Here is a 20320-nt window from a genome sequence, read left to right on the forward strand (position 1 = left end):
CTCAGTTTTAGAACAAACAGTCGTCGGGAAGGAAGTAGGCGTTCGTGGCACCTGGTTTCAGATAGCCTAGAGGGTCGAAGTCGACGTTCTGTGCTCCGACCCGAACAATGGTTACTGGGTCCGGCACCAACTAAACGAAGACAACAAAAGTCGCACGTGCTCCAAGAATAACAGGATTAAATACAACGCCTGTGAGCAAGGCGTGATATACAGTGACTCATCTTTTCAGCGCACTGAAACTAAGACGGAGGGTAGACATCAGCAACGCTCAGCGTCCGTTACAGACCAGTGCTGTAACCACCAACTAGCCCAGATGTCTACGCTTAGTGTTCTACAGCCTTCCACTTTAGTGTGGGAAATGCTACATCTGCCAAACCGCCCGAAGTATCAGTGATGGAGCCTGTGAACACGCCGTAGCGCTCAATGGAATTTCACCTGGTTATCTTGCCCGCTTTGACCACAAGTGTCAAGTAAAATGCGAATAGATTGGGATGTCAAGAAAAATCTTAAAAGGACACCTAACTACCTTATATGCTGGTAATGCAATAGCATTAGAAGGTGTTGGTGTCTTTTTGCTGGTAGTGTCTGGTGACGTCACTACCCTCCTGCCAATGGGCGCATTTTATGACCGGCGACAAACATTTTGCCGATGAGAATTTCAGTGCCCTCACTTAAAAAGCACGAACCAACTGGTGCGTGACATAATTCAGGCAGTGGCGACCGACGATTGCGGCAGGTATACTATTTTAACGTCCCTTCGTGAACTTGAAAAAGAGAATTTCTTGCGCAAAAGGTGAAGCAAATGCTTATGTTGACCTTCCTTTAGATTTTGTTTGTTTTGTTATGGTGCTTCTTTGTATGCTGTTGTTCATGTCAGCAATCTCTGTTAGCGTTGCCCAGCGTGTTATTTTTATTTCTTTTGTGTTCCTTCGAGCTGACATTTTACGCACTATAAGCCGTTACATTTGGGATAAGGTAAGGTAAGGTAAGCAAACTTTATTGGATCTTTTAAGGAATTCGCGGCTGCAGGACCCGTGTCGTTTTCGTCTCAGGCGGTTCCGGGTCCTGTCCTCGCAAGGTCGGGCCCCTATTCCGGGGCTCCGCTGAGCCGCTCTGCCTGACAAGCGTGCTGCACCAGGGTCCTTTGGACTGTGAGCTCACTGCTGACGAGCCGGCTCTCCCATTGCTCCGCACTCGGGTGTTCGTGTTGGTGGAATGTTCTGTTTCGCTCACACACCATGTGATGTGGTAGAGTGTCGCCACCGCGCCGCACCAATGGCATGTGGCTCTGTACTGTGTTGGAAACATCTTGTTCAGTAGGTGTAGGTTGGGAAAAACACCCGTATCCAGCCTGCGCCACCCGGTCGCCTCCTCCTTTGTTAGCGCCCTGTGTGGCGGTGGGTAGTTATATCTCGTGCCCCTGTATAGGCCCAGGTGCTCCGCGTACCTCCCGTCGCAGCCCTGGGTGTAAAAGTCGTCCGGTTGCCCCACTCGGAAACTCAACTCGCGAGCGAGGCCGTCCGCCTTCTCATTCCCCTTAATGCTTGCGTGCCCGGGTATCCATATCAGGTTGTGTATGTGTTTTCTATCCAAGCATTTTACCTTTCTGAGTATGTTTAGGGCCGCGCTGCCTATTCTCTCTCTAATGTTGTTTCTGCATGCCTCCTTCGAGTCAGTATGTATATTTAGGGATATTTGGGATAATAATATAGACCCAGCGGCTTTGGTGACCATCTAGCTCTAGCAATGGTGAGTTGTCATTAACTTCGTTAGTTGATAACCATTATTTCTCTTTTGGTATTAAGCTCAGTCAGGTAGCCTTATGCGTTTGAGCAGACTAGGCGTCACCCACATGTGGCGACACTTACATGCATCTAATTGGACGCACAGATTCAGTAAGCTATCTCACAACTCCGAGACGGCGGCCAAAATTATCGATGTTTGTCCCGTGCACAAGTGCGAAAGGCGGGTGTTGGCCGCTTGCGTGGCGTGTTTTCAGAGCGTCTGTCTGTCTGTCTGTCTGTCTGTCTGTCCGTCCGTCCGTCTGTCTGTCTGTCTGTCTGTCTGTCTGTCTGTCTGTCTGTCTGTCTGTCTGTCTGTCTGTCTGTCTGTCTGTCTGTCTGTCTGTCTGTCTGTCTGTCTGTCTGTCTGTCTGTCTGTCTGTCTGTCTGTCTGTCTGTCTGTCTGTCTGTCTGTCTGTCTGTCTGTCTGGGGGGGGGAATCCGACTGTGCGGCCTGCTCGTGCCCCCCCCCCCCCTGCCACCGGATACGGGCCGGTGTAGTTTCGGCTACTAGCCTTTGTTCCGGTGCAACGCCAGCGGTGGGGATGGGCTTGCCGGGGCCCGTTCTCTGGGGATGCAAAACCCCATGGGAGTGGCAGCGACTCCCAAGCGACTGAGTGGGCCAGTCGCGCACGTGAGGTCCGATGCCTGTGCGGAGGCAGGCCTGGTTTTATAACCAGGTTGGACTCACGGAATTGGGCTCGAAAAGGGCTCGAAAATCAAAAGGCTTCTGCACGCGGGGGCGTGTGTGGCTACCGGCTGGCGCGTCGGTTTCTGGTCACGGAGAGGCCAGGTCTGCGCGGGGGTTTCCAGCAGAAGGGCTCCTTGGGAGCGATGTCCTCGGGGAAGAGAGAGAGAAAACTTTTATTTCTTTCCAAGAGGTTCGCGGGGATGAAGACTTCCTGGTCGTCTTGCTTGGGTGCTGGCGACTTGAGTCTTCAAGCAAGAGTGGGCCCTCAGTCCAGGGCGGGGGAGCAGCCAGGGATGGCTGACCGCGGGGCCGTAAGGCTAGAGCGCGGGACGCCGAGGTACGGGGGACCTTAGTACGACCGATGCGAAAACCGTCGATGCTGTGGAGTAGCGGTGGAGTAGGCCCGGGTTATCTCACCCTGCGGCCAGGTTCTTGGCTTGTGGCCCGGTCAGCCCGGCCTTGAACACTCCCTCCTCAGTAGGTGTGGAACAAGCCACGGGAGGAAATAAGTGCAAGGTTGGTTGGTTGGAAGCACAGGTGGGTCCCCGGGAGTCTAATTCCATTGGCTGGATCCACCACACATACTTCCGGAGTCTGAAAACGCGCGAAAAACACTTGACGGTTAGTAGCTGGGCAGCGATTCGCAAGTCCGAACCGGACCCCTAAAAGTCGTGGAGGAGCCCGAGGCAGCTGCCCCTGGTTAGGATTTCCTGTCTCCGAGTCGGAGCTATTGCGTCGTTGGGTGGTCGGGCATCCCGTGAGTGGAGCCGCACCATTGGTCAACATCGACGCCCTCCCTGTCCTGGCCAGACAGGAGTCGAGCAATGATAAAATGAGGGTCAATGTCTCGCTGTCCCCATTCCCATCACATTACCCATAACCCTTCCTTTAGTCCCATTCCCACAACCTACGTCCCACCCCCTTCGCTACGTCCCAGGGGAGATCAGGGGAGTCTCCCCGGGCCCGCTCCCCCGGCTGTGGGTCGCTTAGTAGCATTACCCCATTTTTTTATTTTCCCACCTACGGGTGGCAAAAGCACAACATTGCCTTCGGGCCTTTTCATTTATATTACGATTGGGTTAAGCCTGTGATACTTTAGTGGTACAGGCAGGGGCCTATTGGTTTACATTCCTTTTCCGTTGCCCCACCATACATATGTCTGTCTGTCTGTCTGTCTGTCTGTCTGTCTGTCTGTCTGTCTGTCTGTCTGTCTGTCTGTCTGTCTGTCTGTCTGTCTGTCTGTCTGTCTGTCTGTCTGTCTGTCTGTCTGTCCGTCCGTCCGTCCGTCCGTCCGTCCGTCCGTCCGTCCGTCCGTCCGTCCGTCCGTCCGTCCGTCCGTCCGTCCGTCCGTCCGTCCGTCCGTCCGTCCGTCCGTCCGTCCGTCTGTCTGTCTGTCTGTCTGTCTGTCTGTCTGTCTGTCTGTCTGTCTGTCTGTCTGTCTGTCTGTCTGTCTGTCTGTCTGTCTGTCTGTCTGTCTGTCTGTTGTTGCTAGGAAGAAAGAAAAGGAAAGTGCACAGGCCTGCCCACTGGCTCAAGCCGAGCCACAATCACTATCACGTGCAGATAGTAGGAGAGTTGAAAGATGGGATAGAAAGACTGGATAGTAAAGACGCGCGGTATAAGGACCCAGGCCGATCCCGGAGGCAGTGCAATACCGGGCCAACCGGTGGCGGGAGTGAAGCATCCGTCAATCTCTCCGCCTCATTTCCAAAAACAATACTGGACACTTGGCCGAAGTCTTGAAATTATATCCAGGGAGTTGAGGAGGACTGCGCTTTTTAAGCAGCGTGGGCCTCGACTCGCGGGTGTGATCCGACTCATTGCTAGGAAACAGACCCATGCTAAGGAGCGTTACTCCATCTTTTCATGCAACTTTTCCACTCCAGAGTTACGATACTTTTTATATTGCAGTCTCGTCAAATGGCTGAGAGTCTTCTTCAGTTAGAACTGCCACTATGTTTACAATATATTGCGATTAGTTCCACAGATTACGAGTTTAATACGTTTTCACAAATAAAGGCACCTTAGCACGCATAGTCCACAACTGTGCGCTTTTAGTGTGAGAGTACTACTTTGCCAGGTGGAACCAAACCAAGAATATTGTGGCGTTCCTGACATTGAGGATGCAGAAATAAAATAAATAATTTCCGCGACTGGGCTCCGAACCTGCGGCAGCGTGAACAGATCAGCCTCGCTGGCTACTTCACGAGGGCACTATGCTATTGCCGCAGACAATCAAGCCTTGTGTTATACTGCAACACGCTCTCGCGCTGTGCATTGCACGTCGTCAGTGCTGTGGCATGTTGCAAGTTGCGCGTCCGCGCCGTAAGTGTCGCCACGGTCGGAACGATTGCAGCGATCCTGGTATCTGGCGGCTCATGTGTTCTAGGTTTCCATAATGGAATTTATTAATTTTGATTTTTAGAACGATTGTCACTGATATTGCAATGCCCAAGATGCCTAAAATCACTTTTGTACATCGATTGTCACTACTGATGTTTCCTTTAATAAACTGTTCTTTGGAGAAAACTATTTACGTTTTTGGTACTCGAGCGAGCGCCCTAAGCAGCTGCTAATCAGCCGCGCTGGCCGCGCCGCTCGCCACCATGCACCGTGCTGCCTCAACAGACACATCGAAATGCAAAAGCGGGTAAGCAGATGTCGTAAGTACTTAGGAAATCAAGCGGGAATGCAGCGCGGGAGCAGCAAGTCACCAGTATTTACGAAGCTTGCATCGAGCTAGCGGCCGCCAGCACCACGAACGCGCGAGCAACCGCCCGCAACCAGCCGGGTAAACAAACGCCGCCATATTGGATTTTTCTGGATTGGCTTGGCTGAGCTTGTTTCAAAAAGTTTTGAGCAATTTATGCCTTTACCGCCAACTCCCAGGCACCGCCACCGTCGCATTTCAAAATCGTCCCCATTGGCTCTACGGGAATGTCACACCCTTGACGTCGTCGTCTTCATCAGCTTCTGTCTGCGGCGCTTGTTGACCTCAGTCAGAGCTTAATTTGGGTCTAATATCGTCGCCAGACGTGCCGCGGACCCAGCAAAGCAAAACCACGAGCCAATCAGGCTAAACACATGCTTTCGCATGTCTACTCGGTTTAACTACGTTAGAACCGTACCACTTTTTTTCGGACTACCAAACTACGGAACTTGAGGCAGCAGTACAAGCTACGAGAGTAACAGCTGAACGTTATTCATTGGCTTGCGAAACTGCCAGTGCCCAAACAATACGTCTCTTGGCCACGTAGAACATGTTTGTTACATTGCCGCGTGCGATGCACGCACTATTTGAAAAATCTCCCGTCATTAAAAAAAGCACCCTAATTGACTTCCCAGTACTTCTTATCGCCTCTTAGTTTATTTCCCCTTGTAGAGTCAGTTTTCTATTTGTTCGCTCATGGTTCGCACCATCGGACTGAATCTATAGCATGCTCTCCGCGAGCAACTATCGCTGCAAGTGACGCCGACCTCAGCGTTGCATGAAGGGTATCAACAAAAGAACAACGTTTTTTTATTTACACTTTTTAATTAGCGTACAGACTGCTTAGCCTTGGTTTAAATTACATAAGCACTGTAACGCCCCAAGAACTTGCTTGACTGTGGCTTCTCAGCTTGTTCACTGAATGCGATAGTCTTGTGGCGTCTGCAAACTTTCTTTCCTCATTTGTTAAGAAGGCTTGAAAATGTTTATATGCTTGTATGCTTGCTGCGGTGAGTGTATCATTCCTTCGACCTCTATGTGTGTTTTTTGAACATCAAGGTGAACAAAAATGGCGCAAAACGTAATACAAAGTAAAGACGCGGACAGTGCTGGTGCGACTGTAGGTCACGTCCTGTCCATGCTTCTTGCTCGGTATCTCCTTTGCGCCATTTCTGATGTTCAAGTATGTCTTAGCAAGCGACCAATCAGTCAACCTGACCTCTGATGTCGCTGTTCGTGGAGATTTGAAAGTTGTCCTTTCTCGAGTTTTATCGCTTGCTCCTTCGAGTGGCTGCTTAACAGGTTGTTGAGTGTCAGGTGTATAGTTGTTCACACTATCAGATTATGCCAGCAGGCAAACAGTCGAAATTAAAAAAGATATGCTGTGGACGTTCACAGATGCGTCTTCTTTCTTTTCATCAACGTTAATCGCTATTTAAGAGGAGTGCCAGCTATGCCCTGGTGAGAAAAGAGCCAAATATTACGGCGGCCGTCCTCGTATTCTAGTAGGTTTATCGAACTCCCAACATGAGTTTTTTTTTTTTTTTGCTGCCTCGCAAACTATATACCTTGCTTTGGTCTTGATTGATTTAGCATAAGGATTGGTGGTCACATAGGGGATAACTGCTGGAGTGCGTTTCATGATTCTACAAAGGCTGCTTCAGCGTTGTACAATTTAGGAAAGTGCCTCACACGTGAACCTTATAGCGACTCTGAAAGAGCCTCATGACGTGCGTTTGGCAGAATCTTTAATTCCAAGCCCTATCACCCCCCCCCCCCCCGAAAAAGAAAGGTACCTGCATAATGCTACCAAAACTGCTCACCGGCGCGCAGCTGCTTCTGCAGCATGTTCTTGGGGAAACGCACGTGACATGAAACACCCACGTGTCTTTCCAGTGGTCGCTGGCCCCAAAAGTTGTGATTTATCCGTTTCCGAGCTTCGAATTTTCTGTCCTGCTCGTTCTCTCTTCAAGACATATGCGTCTTACGCCCTACCGGATCTCTGCATGCAGACCTTTGCCGGGGGGGGGGGGGGGGGGGGGGGGGGGGGGGGGCGTGCTAGTGAGCTTTAAAGACTCAGCGCGGCGAGAAAGTTTTTCGATAAGGTGAAGAAGGCCGCAAGGAAAATCTCGGAATGCGCCTGCTTCTGATGGAGAGGGCCAGATGAGGGCAACGCAGAGCTGCTTATGTAATGCAGAGAGGAGGGAGAGGGGAGCAGACAAGCCTTGGTAATCCCTACCCGCGTTCCGTCCCAGCGACGATGTGCCAAACTGCAAACCCGTTTCGAGCGCCTTTAGGAGGTTAACGCCGTGCACAGTACCAGAGAGCACGCTTTGCGCTCAGACAGGTTTTTTAAATTGATTTTTTGTACTTTTGGAAAGCTGACAACACTTTCAAAACCGGCATTTATTCTGTAACCTAAGTACCTGATAGTTTTCAAACATCAGCGCTTATAGCTTACTAGGTATGTAGCGTGCGCATACCAAGTCCGACTACGCCGCAGCTGCTTGGCATCATTTTTAGAATGTGAAAGCGGCGTGAAACAGCCTACACGTGCAGTTGAATAAGGCAACAGGCATAATTAATGCATTGGGCGTCTTATGGCCACTTGCTGGTGCCGCCTAACTGCAGCGCCGGTGAAACACGACGATGGTTTAGTGCGTTACTTTGATTGGCAGGTGGCCCTATTGAAGGTAATGGTCCATTCTTGCGATATGTGGCAAAAACGTTCGTTTAAAGTGTTTCAAGCGATCGCATCGAACAGTTAAGACTGCCATTGAAAACTAATGTGGAGCATTTTCGACGATACCAAAACCATTAATAGGGAAATATTCAAGCCTGCAGATGGGAGATCCGCGGATATATAGATTGATATAGCGAAATCTTACAATATATGAAAAAAAAACTGCGCGCATAAAATCTTTCAGTTCAAAAATGCTTTCGTCCAGAATTGTTGGCTATGACAAGAGTAGTTGTAATTTAGAGTAGACAACTAACAACGCGAGTATTTGACCACCATCAACTAAAATCCTTCTATTCTGCTCTTCAAGTTCGAATTTCCTCGTTTGCCTTTCTTTTATCCCCAACAGTACACCGAGAACGCTTCCGAACTAACTGTTTATCTTCTGCCGGACATCCCAGCTCGTATACTGTTGTGTGCGGCTTTTCAGCGGTCAAAGCGCTAAGGCACGATATCAGGTAAGAGAGGCGGGAGACCGTAAATTCTCGTACCGAGAGCTGGGAGCATTATACGCAGTGACATTCTGAGGTATCCACTCCACTGAAGCTCCACTCGCTCCAATCATTCTGATAAATGTCCGGCCTAGAGGCTACAACATTACCGTATACAGTTACATGCGAAACGGGTATCTAATGTGTTGCAGCTAGCACCACAGTGGTCTGTAGCACCCGTGTAGGAGAACAGGTCAACAGGCAAAAAGCAATTCACGCAGCCTCACGGCTAGACTTTCATGACTGCGGCCAGAGTGACCCACATACGTCCGCTGATAAAAGAGAACATTTCGCGCGCTGAAAACGCACGAAGACTTGAGCCTAATAAATTATACGCTTCGTTCTATCTGTCAGCCATGCATCGCCTTTTCGAATTTGAGGTTGCGGTCACCAAATTCTGTCTAATTGAAACTGTCGGACGCGTGTAGCGTCGATGTTCTGTAGCAAAGTTAGTCAATTATATTAGGAATTGGGTATTGTGGCTTAGTTTTGTTTTTATTACGTCGTCTGTTCTTGAGTAGTTTCTTTCGTTACGCGAGAAGCAATGTCCGGGGTCGCTTTCAGGCACCAACCTCTCGTTACAATCACACCTAAATAAAAACAAATCCAGTACAATGAGAGGAGTGTTTTTGGTTTTGTTTTGACTGGCACAGCCAACGTCGAAGGTTTGTACTATCTTAAGAAATTTCTCTTATTGCTCTGCTGCTGCCACCGAAACGTCAAAATTCTCTGTTCCCTCCCATTCCTCCTTCGCTGCATGGCTCCAAGAGTAGCAACAACAATGTATCGTAGGCTGCTCACGTGCGGGATATCACTCCTGTTTGTTTGTATTTTTAGGACTCGGAACCCATTAAGACCAACATTATGCAACACGACGGAACAACGCGTGTTGCGCGGAAGGAGGCGACACTAATCTAAAATATGCAGCCGAGATGAGCGCACACGGTAAGCTCTCGTGAGAGGCTCTCGTACCTCAAACTCAAGGGCAGTCAGCGCGTTTTATGCGCTGTTGCGTTTAGCCGAGACGTGCCATTGTTCTTCGCAGTTTTGGGACTTTTCCAAAGAAACTTTTTCGCCGTCCGTTGAAGTCGGCACCTGCAGAAGACTCAGAGCGCCGTGATCTAGCTCAGGCCTCGAACAAAACTGCTGTACCACACTTCCTCCTAATCGTTCCAGGTCAAGCCGTCTCTTAGTGTACCACGTGTTCTAGTTTGTCAGGTATGGGCAGTGGTGCGGCGGGGCCGACTGAAAATGCCGCGATTTACCGAACGACGTCGTCATATCGGAGCTGGACAGAAATTCTCGTAGCCGAATTTTGTTGTGAGGCTGCCCTTAACCACTCGCTTAAACGTACTCGTTTTTGGTTTGTTCCGTTTTCATTTCGAGTGCATTTAATTCCTCGAGTCCAAGACAACCCTCTAATGAACAAATTTACTATACGCCAACGTGCGCTATGCACACGAAAGACTCGGAAGAGGCGAAAGAACAGGTTTTTTTTTTTTTTTGAAGCGGTTTATTGCCTCAGGGCATAAAGGTTATGAAATGAGAGATGAGTAAGATGCTTAAATAAATGAAAAAAGTTGAGCTGATCTGATCAAATCAAGAAGTGAACGATGATATGGACCCTGTGTCCAGGCAATATAGGAATCCGGATTGTCCGGTGAGAGACCCACCGCCGTCAGGTGCCGAATTCTCGTCGGCTTCAGCGCCAGGCAGTCCCACAACAGGTGGTGGATATCCGCCTCAGTCTATGATCATGCAGACTGGACACCCGGGGCGGGGATATAAATCTTTGAATTGCGGCCACTTGAGTGTCACAGCGAACAGCTATTGTACTTGACAATTGCACAAACAAGCGCACGTATAGACAACACAAATGCACAACTGGCATGCCGAAATTTCATTAAAGGAAGAATAGCCAGAACAGGGTTAAAAGTATTCGGGCAAAATGAGAGGACACAGTGATATATATATATATATATATATATATATATATATATATATATATATATATATATATATATATATATATATATATATATATATATATATATATATATATATATATATATATATATATATATATATATATATATATATATACACACAATATGGGCGCCTGGCTTAGCTCTCTCCGCTTGAATAATGACGCACACGTCACCTCTCTACATCTTCCGTGCCGAGCCCGGCAAGAGGAGAAGTAGAGGACCATCAGAGTCTCACCACTTGCAGGGAAATGTTAGTAGATAAAAGATTCAGTAGAAGACTGCATCCGCAAGAGCACAAGTCACTGAGTAATGAAGAAGTAGTGGCGTTTCGACAATTACAGGTCAGCAACTTTACATTCCCAAGCAGACTTCAGGAAATCCACCCAATCAATCACGACAATAAGCGCCACTCTTGCGACGAATACCCCAATCTATGGTCTGGGCGCGCCGAAAGAACGAAAACATCTCCAGAATAGAACAACCACCGCTCGAGCAGTGGGAAGGGGTGCTGACCGGCCCGATACCCGGAAGCCATCAACGGTCAGTTAGTAAGGCAGCGCTGGCGACCAAGTCCACTGTGGTCGTGGACTGAGAGCCCCACCAATAAATAATTCACTCTAAATAAACGCTTTTTCTCCTCCTCCTTCTGTAAATTTCTCAATACGTTGGAGCAAAGCGACCAGAAATTTTATCGTTCTAGACAGAAGTGCGTCAGGTTTGCTCTCAATTAGCCTTCAGTAAAAATGCAAGCAGAAACATAAGAACAGAGGAGGAGGGGAGAAAGAACAGAGGATAGAGGCAAAATTATGCAGGGGCTGTCCAGCGTAATAGACAGGCAGAGAGGGCCGAGCTGCCGTTTTTTTTTTCACTTTGTGCGGCATACTTACCTGAGACTCGATCTGTCTAACAGTTCGTGATCGTTAAGCCTACATGGGTGCCGCCTGTGAGCGACTGCTTTAGAGAACCCTTGCAGCTTTCCTTTTATGACCTACGCAGTCTATGGGAATTCCACCAAGCACCAACTGGTAGCTTTCTCTATTCTGTGTTTGGCGTGATGGTTCGCTACGTTCGCTGACGTCATTTTTCTTCGCATATGTCTGTTTCCGTGAGAGGCATACCTTCTTTTAAGAACTGGATGGGTGCCCTTTTTTTGCTGTTTTGTTCGAAAGTCGGGAGGCAAGTGCTGTAGGGCCTGCAACTGGGTGCCCAATGTCAGCAGGACGGCCGAAGCGCGGACTCTGGGGCAGCTCCTCCTCGACAATACATCGAAAGCAATCCTCTGCGGGTGCGCGCTTCGTGCCTACGTTTGTGTGTTTCTGTGCCTGCTGGTGCGTTTCAAAGTTCGTCTGTGTCAACGTTGAGATTAACCAGGACACCACCTGTGGGGACCAGAGCAGGAGCGTGAACTGGGCAAGAGGTAGTGCCTGTGCGAGCAGTGCTATGATCTGGACGATATTGAAGATCTGTGTATAAGCAGGGAAATGTACCGTTATTATTAAATTTCCACGTGTTAACTGTAATTAGTAGTTCGCCCTCTTATCTGTATATCTGCTTTAAATAGTTTGCAGAAGCTATCACTTCTATCCCTCTTCCCTCCTCCTTCCCGTCTTGTACAACTGGTGACCGATGTTTGGATGCCAGCATTCTGCTGAGGACTTTTGATATGGTTAGCAGATTCCTCTTATTCATGAATCAGTTGATAGATCGATCGATCTACCGATCAATCAATCAATCAATCAATCAATCAATCAATCAATCAATCAATCAATCGACCAATCAATGAATAAATTAATCAATAGTCGACCAACCAACAAATCAATCAATCAATCAATCAATAAGTCAGTCACTCAGTCAATCAATCATTCAATCTATAATTCCTTGCCTTCTTGTTCTGCATGATTTTATCCTTCACGCTCCCAAACGATGTGCGAAACGCCTGGCTGCAGCGCTATTTCTATTTATTCTCCCTGGCATAGATCATGGGAAATGGGAAGAAGCAATCATTTCGAGCCTACCGAGATGGTATACCAGTCGTGTGTACAGGGCTGAGTCTAGAACTTGAGAGCGAAAATTATTGCCTTGCCTGGGATTCTGGCTAGAGGGCAAGGAAATTGGAACATGGTGACGTAGCTACATGTTATTTTCGCCAGTAAAAATAGAGATGAGATTTTTTGAGATATATGAGTTCAAGTATTTTATTCTTGCGTTTTCCAGCTATATATCGACTTACTGTCAGAAAACGGTCCGGTACTGGCAAAACAAACAAAGGACTCCTTCGCTTTCAGGACACTGCACATCACGCAATGCTCTTTTCAGCCTGACAGCGCTCCACCCAGACAATAGCGTGACGGCCCGCTTCTTACTCGTGGCACTGTTACACCTCGCTGCATCGTGTTACTTCTTGCAAAACGAAGAACTCGGCCAACGAGCGAAAACGCACAGATTCTGAAGCGAGACAAGCAGCTGCCAGAATTGAATGAAAGAAAATACGTATAAAATGCTGAGCGGGAACGAAAAATGAACGAGAGAATTGGTTTCGATATCCACTCGCTCATTTTCGAAACCAGCCAATGCAGAGAGTTTACAGCTTCCGGCGTCCGGTCTCGTCTCGTTCTTCGGGCTGTCCCGACGGAGGCGGAAGTTTAGGAGGAAGTTACTTCCTCAACTTGACCGCGCCTGACTGAATACAATCTCGCGCGTTTTTGCTCGCTTCGCCCGCTCACTTCTCCTTCGCCTCTTCTTCACTGTATTACGTTCGTCTTGCCATTCCTTTTGTTTCGTATTCTTTTCTGTCCATGTGCTTCGCGTTTTGTTGTTTTTTTGTTTCTCTTACTCTTTCTCTTCTGACCCCTCACGGCACGTGGCCGGGCACGACTCGTAACTCCTGTCAGGGCGCCATTTCCCGGCTGTTCGTTTAGCCGCATTTCCGCGTCCGGTGAGAGGAGCGAGCGCAGACTCATGTGCCGGCATGCCGCGGCGCGAACTCTTCGCCCCGTCTACGGTGAGGTAAAGAAACAAAGAAGTCAAACATGACGGGCTGCGCACAGCAGCAGGCACGCCAGTGCCCACACGTGTTGGACCTAGATGCGCCACGTCGTTGACGCTGCTGAGGAGATGACCTCTCTCTACGCTCGGGCCCCTAAAGAAACTGCCTCATTATTTAATTTCTTTCATTTTTCTTTTTTCTTTTCCTGTGTGCTGTCCGATGTTCGGGTTGGGTGCTGCCAGTTTTAGCGGGAAACAAGCGGTCCCGCGCCAAAAACTGCACGCATTGTTGCGCGCCAAAACGCACGCTGCGTGCGCTCAACTCGCGTGACGAAAACAACAGCGAGTCCCGCTGATGCAGAGAACGCGATAGCTGGAGCAGGGACGTCGAAGTTCTTGCTGCGGCTACTAAAGTAAACAAAAATCGGAGCGATTGGGAACACTTAAGTTCCGCCCTAAGGGTGTGACGCGACAGCGTGATGGGTTAATTCCCAAATATGCAGAATGTCACTCTCTACATTGCATTAATTGATCCCTGGGAGCCCTCTACCCCTCCTGGCACAGTGGTGCAGCGGTTAAGCGATGCGCCACTCACTGCGATGGCAAGTGCTCCCAGAGGTTGCTCTTCCCGAACAACCAATCCTTAATTTAACTGCCACCTGCCACGGTGGGCAGGTTGTGACGATGCCGCAAGGTCACGTGACCGAAGTGGCCCACCTGCTTCCTAGGTTGCTCTGTGGGCACCACCTGCCAGAGCCATGCCCGTGATTTTTCGCCCACAACACAGATAATGCGCACGTCGGATTTTCTGGGTAACAGTGCCTTTAACGCTATCGCCTAGATAAATAAATAATAAATCAATAACGAAGCCTGTGCGGGACCGTAAAGAATAAATTAACGTAAAGCTGCTAAAATCTTCTCATGCGACAGCCATCCAACTGTGTTCGTTGAATTGAATTCGTGCTTGTTGCATTGATCTTCGTCTTTTCTACTCCGAAATCCGAGAATTTCCTTCTGCCTTTCGCACGGAACATCGGATCAGCCTGGAACGCGATCCTGAACCGCAAGTCGACTTTTCTGAATAGTGTATCAGTCCGAAGTCTGAAAGTGTCAATTCCTAGAAACGGGATTCTCGATTCCGGGCTCCGTCAAGCATGCCTAGTGATCAGTTGCGATTCGTTTCCTTCAGAGAGCCTTTGAGAACTTGGCAGAAACCTGGCTGACGCCACTGGAAGTCGGGCCATTCAAAAAAGAAAAAAAACGAACATACCTGCTCCAGTCTTAGAGGCTTAGAAGCGTTTGAACAGATGAGTTGAACCCCTGTCTGCGTATTAAGGTCTCTCGCGAGAGAGATAGAAAGAAAGCTTTAACGCGAAGAAGCGTGAAAAGGTAGGCCACAGTAATATGTTTCCGCTTGCTACTTCCTTGCTGCTCCCCACTATAGCAGAAGCAAAGGGGGAGCGGCAGAAGTAAAGAGAGAGAAGATAGCCTGTGATGAGGTCGCCGCATTTCTTTCTGCCTTTATCTATATTAGGTGTCTGAAAACAAAACATCCGATAGAGGTCTGTCTAAGAGGGAAAGGAATACAAGTTAAAAAAACAGCGCCAACCAAAAACTGAAAAACACACTTTGTTTCAGAACCTAATCGGTTCCTACATCAGGTGTGACTGGGGATGAGTTGCAGGTTGCCTTGTAAAGCCCTAGTTTCTGAAACGGTGAAAAGGTTCTGAACTGTCTTATCTTTTTCAGTTCTTGGTTGGCCTCCTTTTCTACCTTACATTAAATTATTGGGAGCTGTTTTCTCTTTGCCAACCGTCCTCTGCAATGTTATCATTTCCTTTTTTTTACTGGTCAACATCCCTCTTGGAGCTGGTAGCGTTGTCTGTAGTTTCTATTTTATCTCTGCTGCTTTATTGCGGCATACATCTTCTAACATACCAGTGGAGTGTTTCATTACGCTGCCTCCTTCTGTACTCATTAATTAAGCACTCACTAATCTTACATGATTAACTAATCAAGTTCCATACGCGACGCCCAAGAGCCAATGCTTCAAGTGCGAGCACGCACCAGCAGACTAAAATACGTCGCAGGAAGCACTCGTTCAGACAGACGGGTTTAAGAAGGCATCTGTGCTGATAAGGGTTATAGCTTGTATGATGCCTTACGGCGAGCGATTAGCGAGCATTTTTGCTCCGCGGTAATGCGGGACGCTACCAAAGACTCACCATGGCGAGAAATAAGTGACAGTAAACACCTTGAACTGATGTAAAGACGCGCACGTGGGCTGCCTGGAGTGGAGTGCCGATGCGCCAGCTGGCCACAGGAGACAGCACGGCTGACAAGGTGACATTAATTTTCTTGCTTTATTCCCAAGTGTAATACGAGAACAGTTTTCACTGGTCCTAGTGAAAATGATCTATTCATCTATACACAGACTAATTAAATAGTATTCTACCCCAAAAAACCGCATTAGATCACATTAGCCGGGAATAACAAGAAGGGCGAAAGCACGGACACATCCTAATGAAGTAAGTGCAGTTGCAAGCTGAGATAGCTGGTGAACATGCATGGTATAAAAACAATTTATTGCCGTAAAATAAAGTAACCGTCGTGCTTTATCTTTTTATCACACTTATTCTTCAACAGCTGGTTTTTTTTTCAGTTATCCGTTCTCCATGTCATCGTTTTGAGTGTTTGTTTTCAGGACATAATTGAATTTACGACAAAACCACCAACAGTAGTTCAAAGAAGACTAAATGTTCTTTTGCCTTTAATATAGTGGCACGACGGCCGAAATAAAAGCGCGGAGATTTCGTCAAAAGAGAAAATCCGTGATGAGCAGCGCGAGTTGTCCAATACTTGGGCAACGCAAGACGTTGGAATTTCGGGGAAATTTTTGCTTCACTGTAAACAAGAATCAACCCAAATGGGAGTTTAAATGGTTGGCGGCGCCCTTTATACGCCATATGCGGAAACATTTACTCCATGAAGGTTGAGTAAAAATGTGCTAAATGGCCTATTGTACTCCCTGCAGTAAATAATGGGGTATAAAGGAGAATTCTCCTTATAACTCCAATTTTTGAATGGAGTTTCTTGGTCTCAATTCGCCCCAAGTTCCCAATGAAGTAAAAAAAAAACCACCATTTTGCGCCATTCCGCCCCGCCACCTAGCGTCTCTTCTGCTTCTGGTAAGTCGTCTGATAACAGCGGTGAGCGACGACCCCGTGGTTATCATCGTCGCTGGATCTGTGCTCGCTTCTGCGCCTTCACGGGCGCCTGCCGCGGTACAAGATTTTCGGTTTGTCGCCGTTTTTCGTTACAGTACGCTGCATAATTTAACTTCTCTTGAGAAGCTTCCAGTGCTCTAACCATACCTGACCCTCTTTTGTTAGTGTTCCCACCCCGTTAGAGCATCCGCTTAGGCCTAATTCTCACAGCTTTTTTCCTTGTGGTTCTCCCGGTGTGTTGCAGGAGGTTATAATGCGTTGCATCAACATTGCACTGTGACATAACATAGTTTCAACGCTGAGCTTTTGGTTTTGCAGATGAGGCTACATTTTTCCTCCGTAATATTGAAAAGCCAAGCCTTAAATAACTGGGTATGAAAGCAAACAGTCATACAAAACAACTTTCAGCAGTGTATTCATTTTCAACTTATTCTACTCTGGTTTTTACTGAAATATAGTGTGGTGCAGACAGTGAAAACTACCTCGCGACTCTTTTCATATTTGAACTATTGATTCTAGTGTTACATCCCTTTAACTACGAACATAGCCAACCAAACGAGCTCGTACAGCAAAAGCAGACGACAAGCAGACGACTCCTGCTGCCTCCGTCTATGCCGCCGCTGGGCTTGCAGACGACGAAAAGAACGCGTGAAGCGGGGTCACACTAGAGCAGAGCAGTTTCACAAGTTGGATTGCCGGCGGCCCCTGCAGCTGATGCTCGTTCGCTCTGCTCGCGCTGCTGTAATAATGAGCCTGAATGAGGATAAATAAAGATGACGCAATTTTTGGGCTCCATTTCTGTAGGTAGTAAAAAATTTACTCCCATGTTCTCCTAAATACCTCCCTTGTATAAGGAATAAATAAAATACTCCATACATATGGAGTAAAAAAAAACCTCCTTTTGGGTGTGCGCTAGAGGACAAGCCACTTACTCCCATTTGGGCGTTTTTTGTTAACAGTGTACGTTTATTATGAATAGAAAGATATATATATATATATATATATATATATATATATATATATATATATATATATATATATATATATATATATATATATATATATATATATATATATATATATATATATACATATATATATATATATATATATATATATATATATATATATATATATATAGTCCCGTGGCTCTCTAAAATTATTTTACTTAAACTAGCGTTTAGTTCATGCTGCCCCAAAGTCCCTCCCTTCCTCTTCCCTCCCTGCTACGTCCCCAGCCCAAAAAGCCATTGCGACAGATTCCAACGTGGGTCTTATGACCCCAGATGGAGTCACAAGAGTTTTCGTTCGCGACTAACAAATTCGACGCCGACTCCACGAGCTTCGGGTAACGTTTCCTGTACAGCCACTGTACGTAGAACAAAGAAGAGGAAAACAGGCGTCGATTTTATACCGGTGGCAACGGTGTGGTTTGGGGGACGTGCTCCTTCTGTCACCGCATTTCATGTTGCCGCGCAATACGCGGAAGAAGTAACAACTTTTTCTGTCCTCCCCGCCTTCGGAAGCGCTGACAGGACGAGGAAGGAAACTGGCCAGAGCTCGCACTCGCGGTCTTCGTCGTGACCAGCAGAGCAGCGAGTTCGTCTCAGAGGCGCCGCCGTCAGCGGCACCAGCAGCAGCAAGGAGCGGCTTTACCGCAGGCACGTGTGCTGCAATGCACGCGGCCTGTGACGTGCGCTCGCGCGAATCTGTCCGGCCAGCTTTCGGCAACAAGCGTGTCTCTTGTCGTGAGACGAAAATGGCGCGCGCGCCGCCGCGGAGTGTATATAAGTGCGTGTCTGTCTACGCTGGGACGGTGGAGGAGACTAGGCCGTTGCACGTGGCGCGCGTTTTGCCTTCGTGAAACCGGCTGCGGCGTGCTCTCTTCCTTCCTGTGTTCTCTCGAGACGAATTGAGGTTCTAGACGGGACGACATTACAACTTGGTCTTCAGCGATGACTCGGGGCTGAGCTGGTGACATAATTATGCGCTTGCCGTGTTTGTAAACTGAGAACGTGGTTCCGCCAGCGCCCCTTTTGGGTGCCGCGCCTCTAATTGGGGGAGGCGGAAAGGAATGAACACGAAAGTTTACGGGCACACCGGTGGCGTGACGCACACGAGTAAAAGCCAAAACTAAGTGATGGTGATAGACAGGGTTATGAAGGAAAGAATGTAGTGGTAGTTGTCTCAGTTCGAGAACAAGCGCCAACTTTGACACTTTAACCCCAGTTTCACGAATTCACGACGTACCGTATTTATGCAATCTACTCATTTACGCATGCAGCCATGCTGGCTCCTGTGCGCTTAGCGAATGTGCCTGTTTATAGGGTGCTTCTCTATTTGGCCATCGATAAAGTCGCTCTCTCTCTCTAGCTATGGCGCTAATTTTGGTGGCAGTATACTTCCAGCAAACAGCACTTCCTAAAAAAAATACAGCCTATCTGGCCATCGAGAGTTGGTGTCAGCACGAATACACTGCAGGTCTGGTGTTGCACATTCTGGAACGGCAAGGTACGCTTTTTGAATGGGCCTTAGCCAGGCCCCTTGTCTGCTAGACATGCTACCGGCTTCGCTCGCTTATTCGAGCTGTGCAGCGCATTCAGCCTCCCTGGCTGCCTTCGCGGCTTAACGTGGCGCCGCCTTCAGCCGCTTTTCTTCGTCCAGTTCAGCCCCTTCCGTTTTGAGTGCTGGTGAGAGCGTGCTCAGAGTGCTGCTCTCGCTACCTGACGAGCCGCGGCTTTCGCCCGCGCTTCTTGGGCCTTAATGACGCATTCGTCATCTTTGGCAGCCTTCTCACCTTCATGTACGGCCATATGAACATTACGTTGGCGATATATAATCGCCTCCTTTTCCTCTGTGATGTTGAAATTGCGTATAGCTAGCTCTTCGTACACAGAAGAAGCTTCCTTCTTCACTTACGCGGCTCATTTGCATACACAACAGCACCCTTGTAACGGAGAGTATTGAAGCACAGAAAGAACGGATGATGGATAACGACAACATCAAAGGGGATTTATGCCTTTCCCATTTTGTGTCAGTGCGGTGAGGCACACCACCTGCGATTTGATAAATCAGCTATCATCACCTGCAATCAACGTAGCGCCATATGTTAAAGGGAAGCTGAAATGGTTTTTTAAGAATTCTGGATTATTGAACAACTCGAATCTATGAAACTTCTAGGTAATGCATGCAAAGTGTTTTTACACTAGCATTTAAAATAATGACGCACTCTTCGACGACGATGTTCAGGCTTCGCTTCACTGCGTTGAAGAATGCGGGAAAACTCCTAGTGACATTTAGTGAAATTTCACCGAAATTTCAGATCTCCGTTGTCTTGGCCTGCAGGCTACTGTGCGTCCTCCGATTCCAAGCTTTTTTCCATTCATTTAATCACTACTACATCTTTCATCACACCTTCACCCATCATTGATGCTCTGGGGCAATAAATTTCGCTTAAAAAACAATGCTTCGTTAGTTTCACCTACGGTGGCGACGGTTTTTTTTTCCATTCAACAACGGTTTCTTCGCTGGAAACGTAGCGCCGTCGTACGTGACGCATTATCGGGGCCTCTGCTCGTCTCTGTGCACTGCAGGGAAGGCTGAACGGTGATGCCACTTTATTCGGCGATCATGCGCGGCGCAGCACCCCACATTTGTTTCTTATTCTGTAATTGTACATAGTGTATATTACACCCCACCCCTATCCT

At 48.0% G+C, this 20320-nt stretch overlaps 1 long non-coding RNA gene across 1 annotated transcript in view; it reads right to left on the minus strand.

Moving 5' to 3' along the window:
• LOC144130266 (uncharacterized) overlaps positions 1-20320 on the minus strand; it is a 98124-nt gene that overhangs the window by 23956 nt on the left and 53848 nt on the right. Inside the window, exon 2 of the long non-coding RNA XR_013314036.1 lies at positions 15612-15721. This is a non-coding gene — a long non-coding RNA (uncharacterized LOC144130266). The remainder of the gene's footprint in view (positions 1-15611; positions 15722-20320) is intronic.

Source organism: Amblyomma americanum, chromosome 4, assembly GCF_052857255.1.
Source record: "Amblyomma americanum isolate KBUSLIRL-KWMA chromosome 4, ASM5285725v1, whole genome shotgun sequence".
Taxonomy (NCBI): domain Eukaryota; kingdom Metazoa; phylum Arthropoda; class Arachnida; order Ixodida; family Ixodidae; genus Amblyomma; species Amblyomma americanum.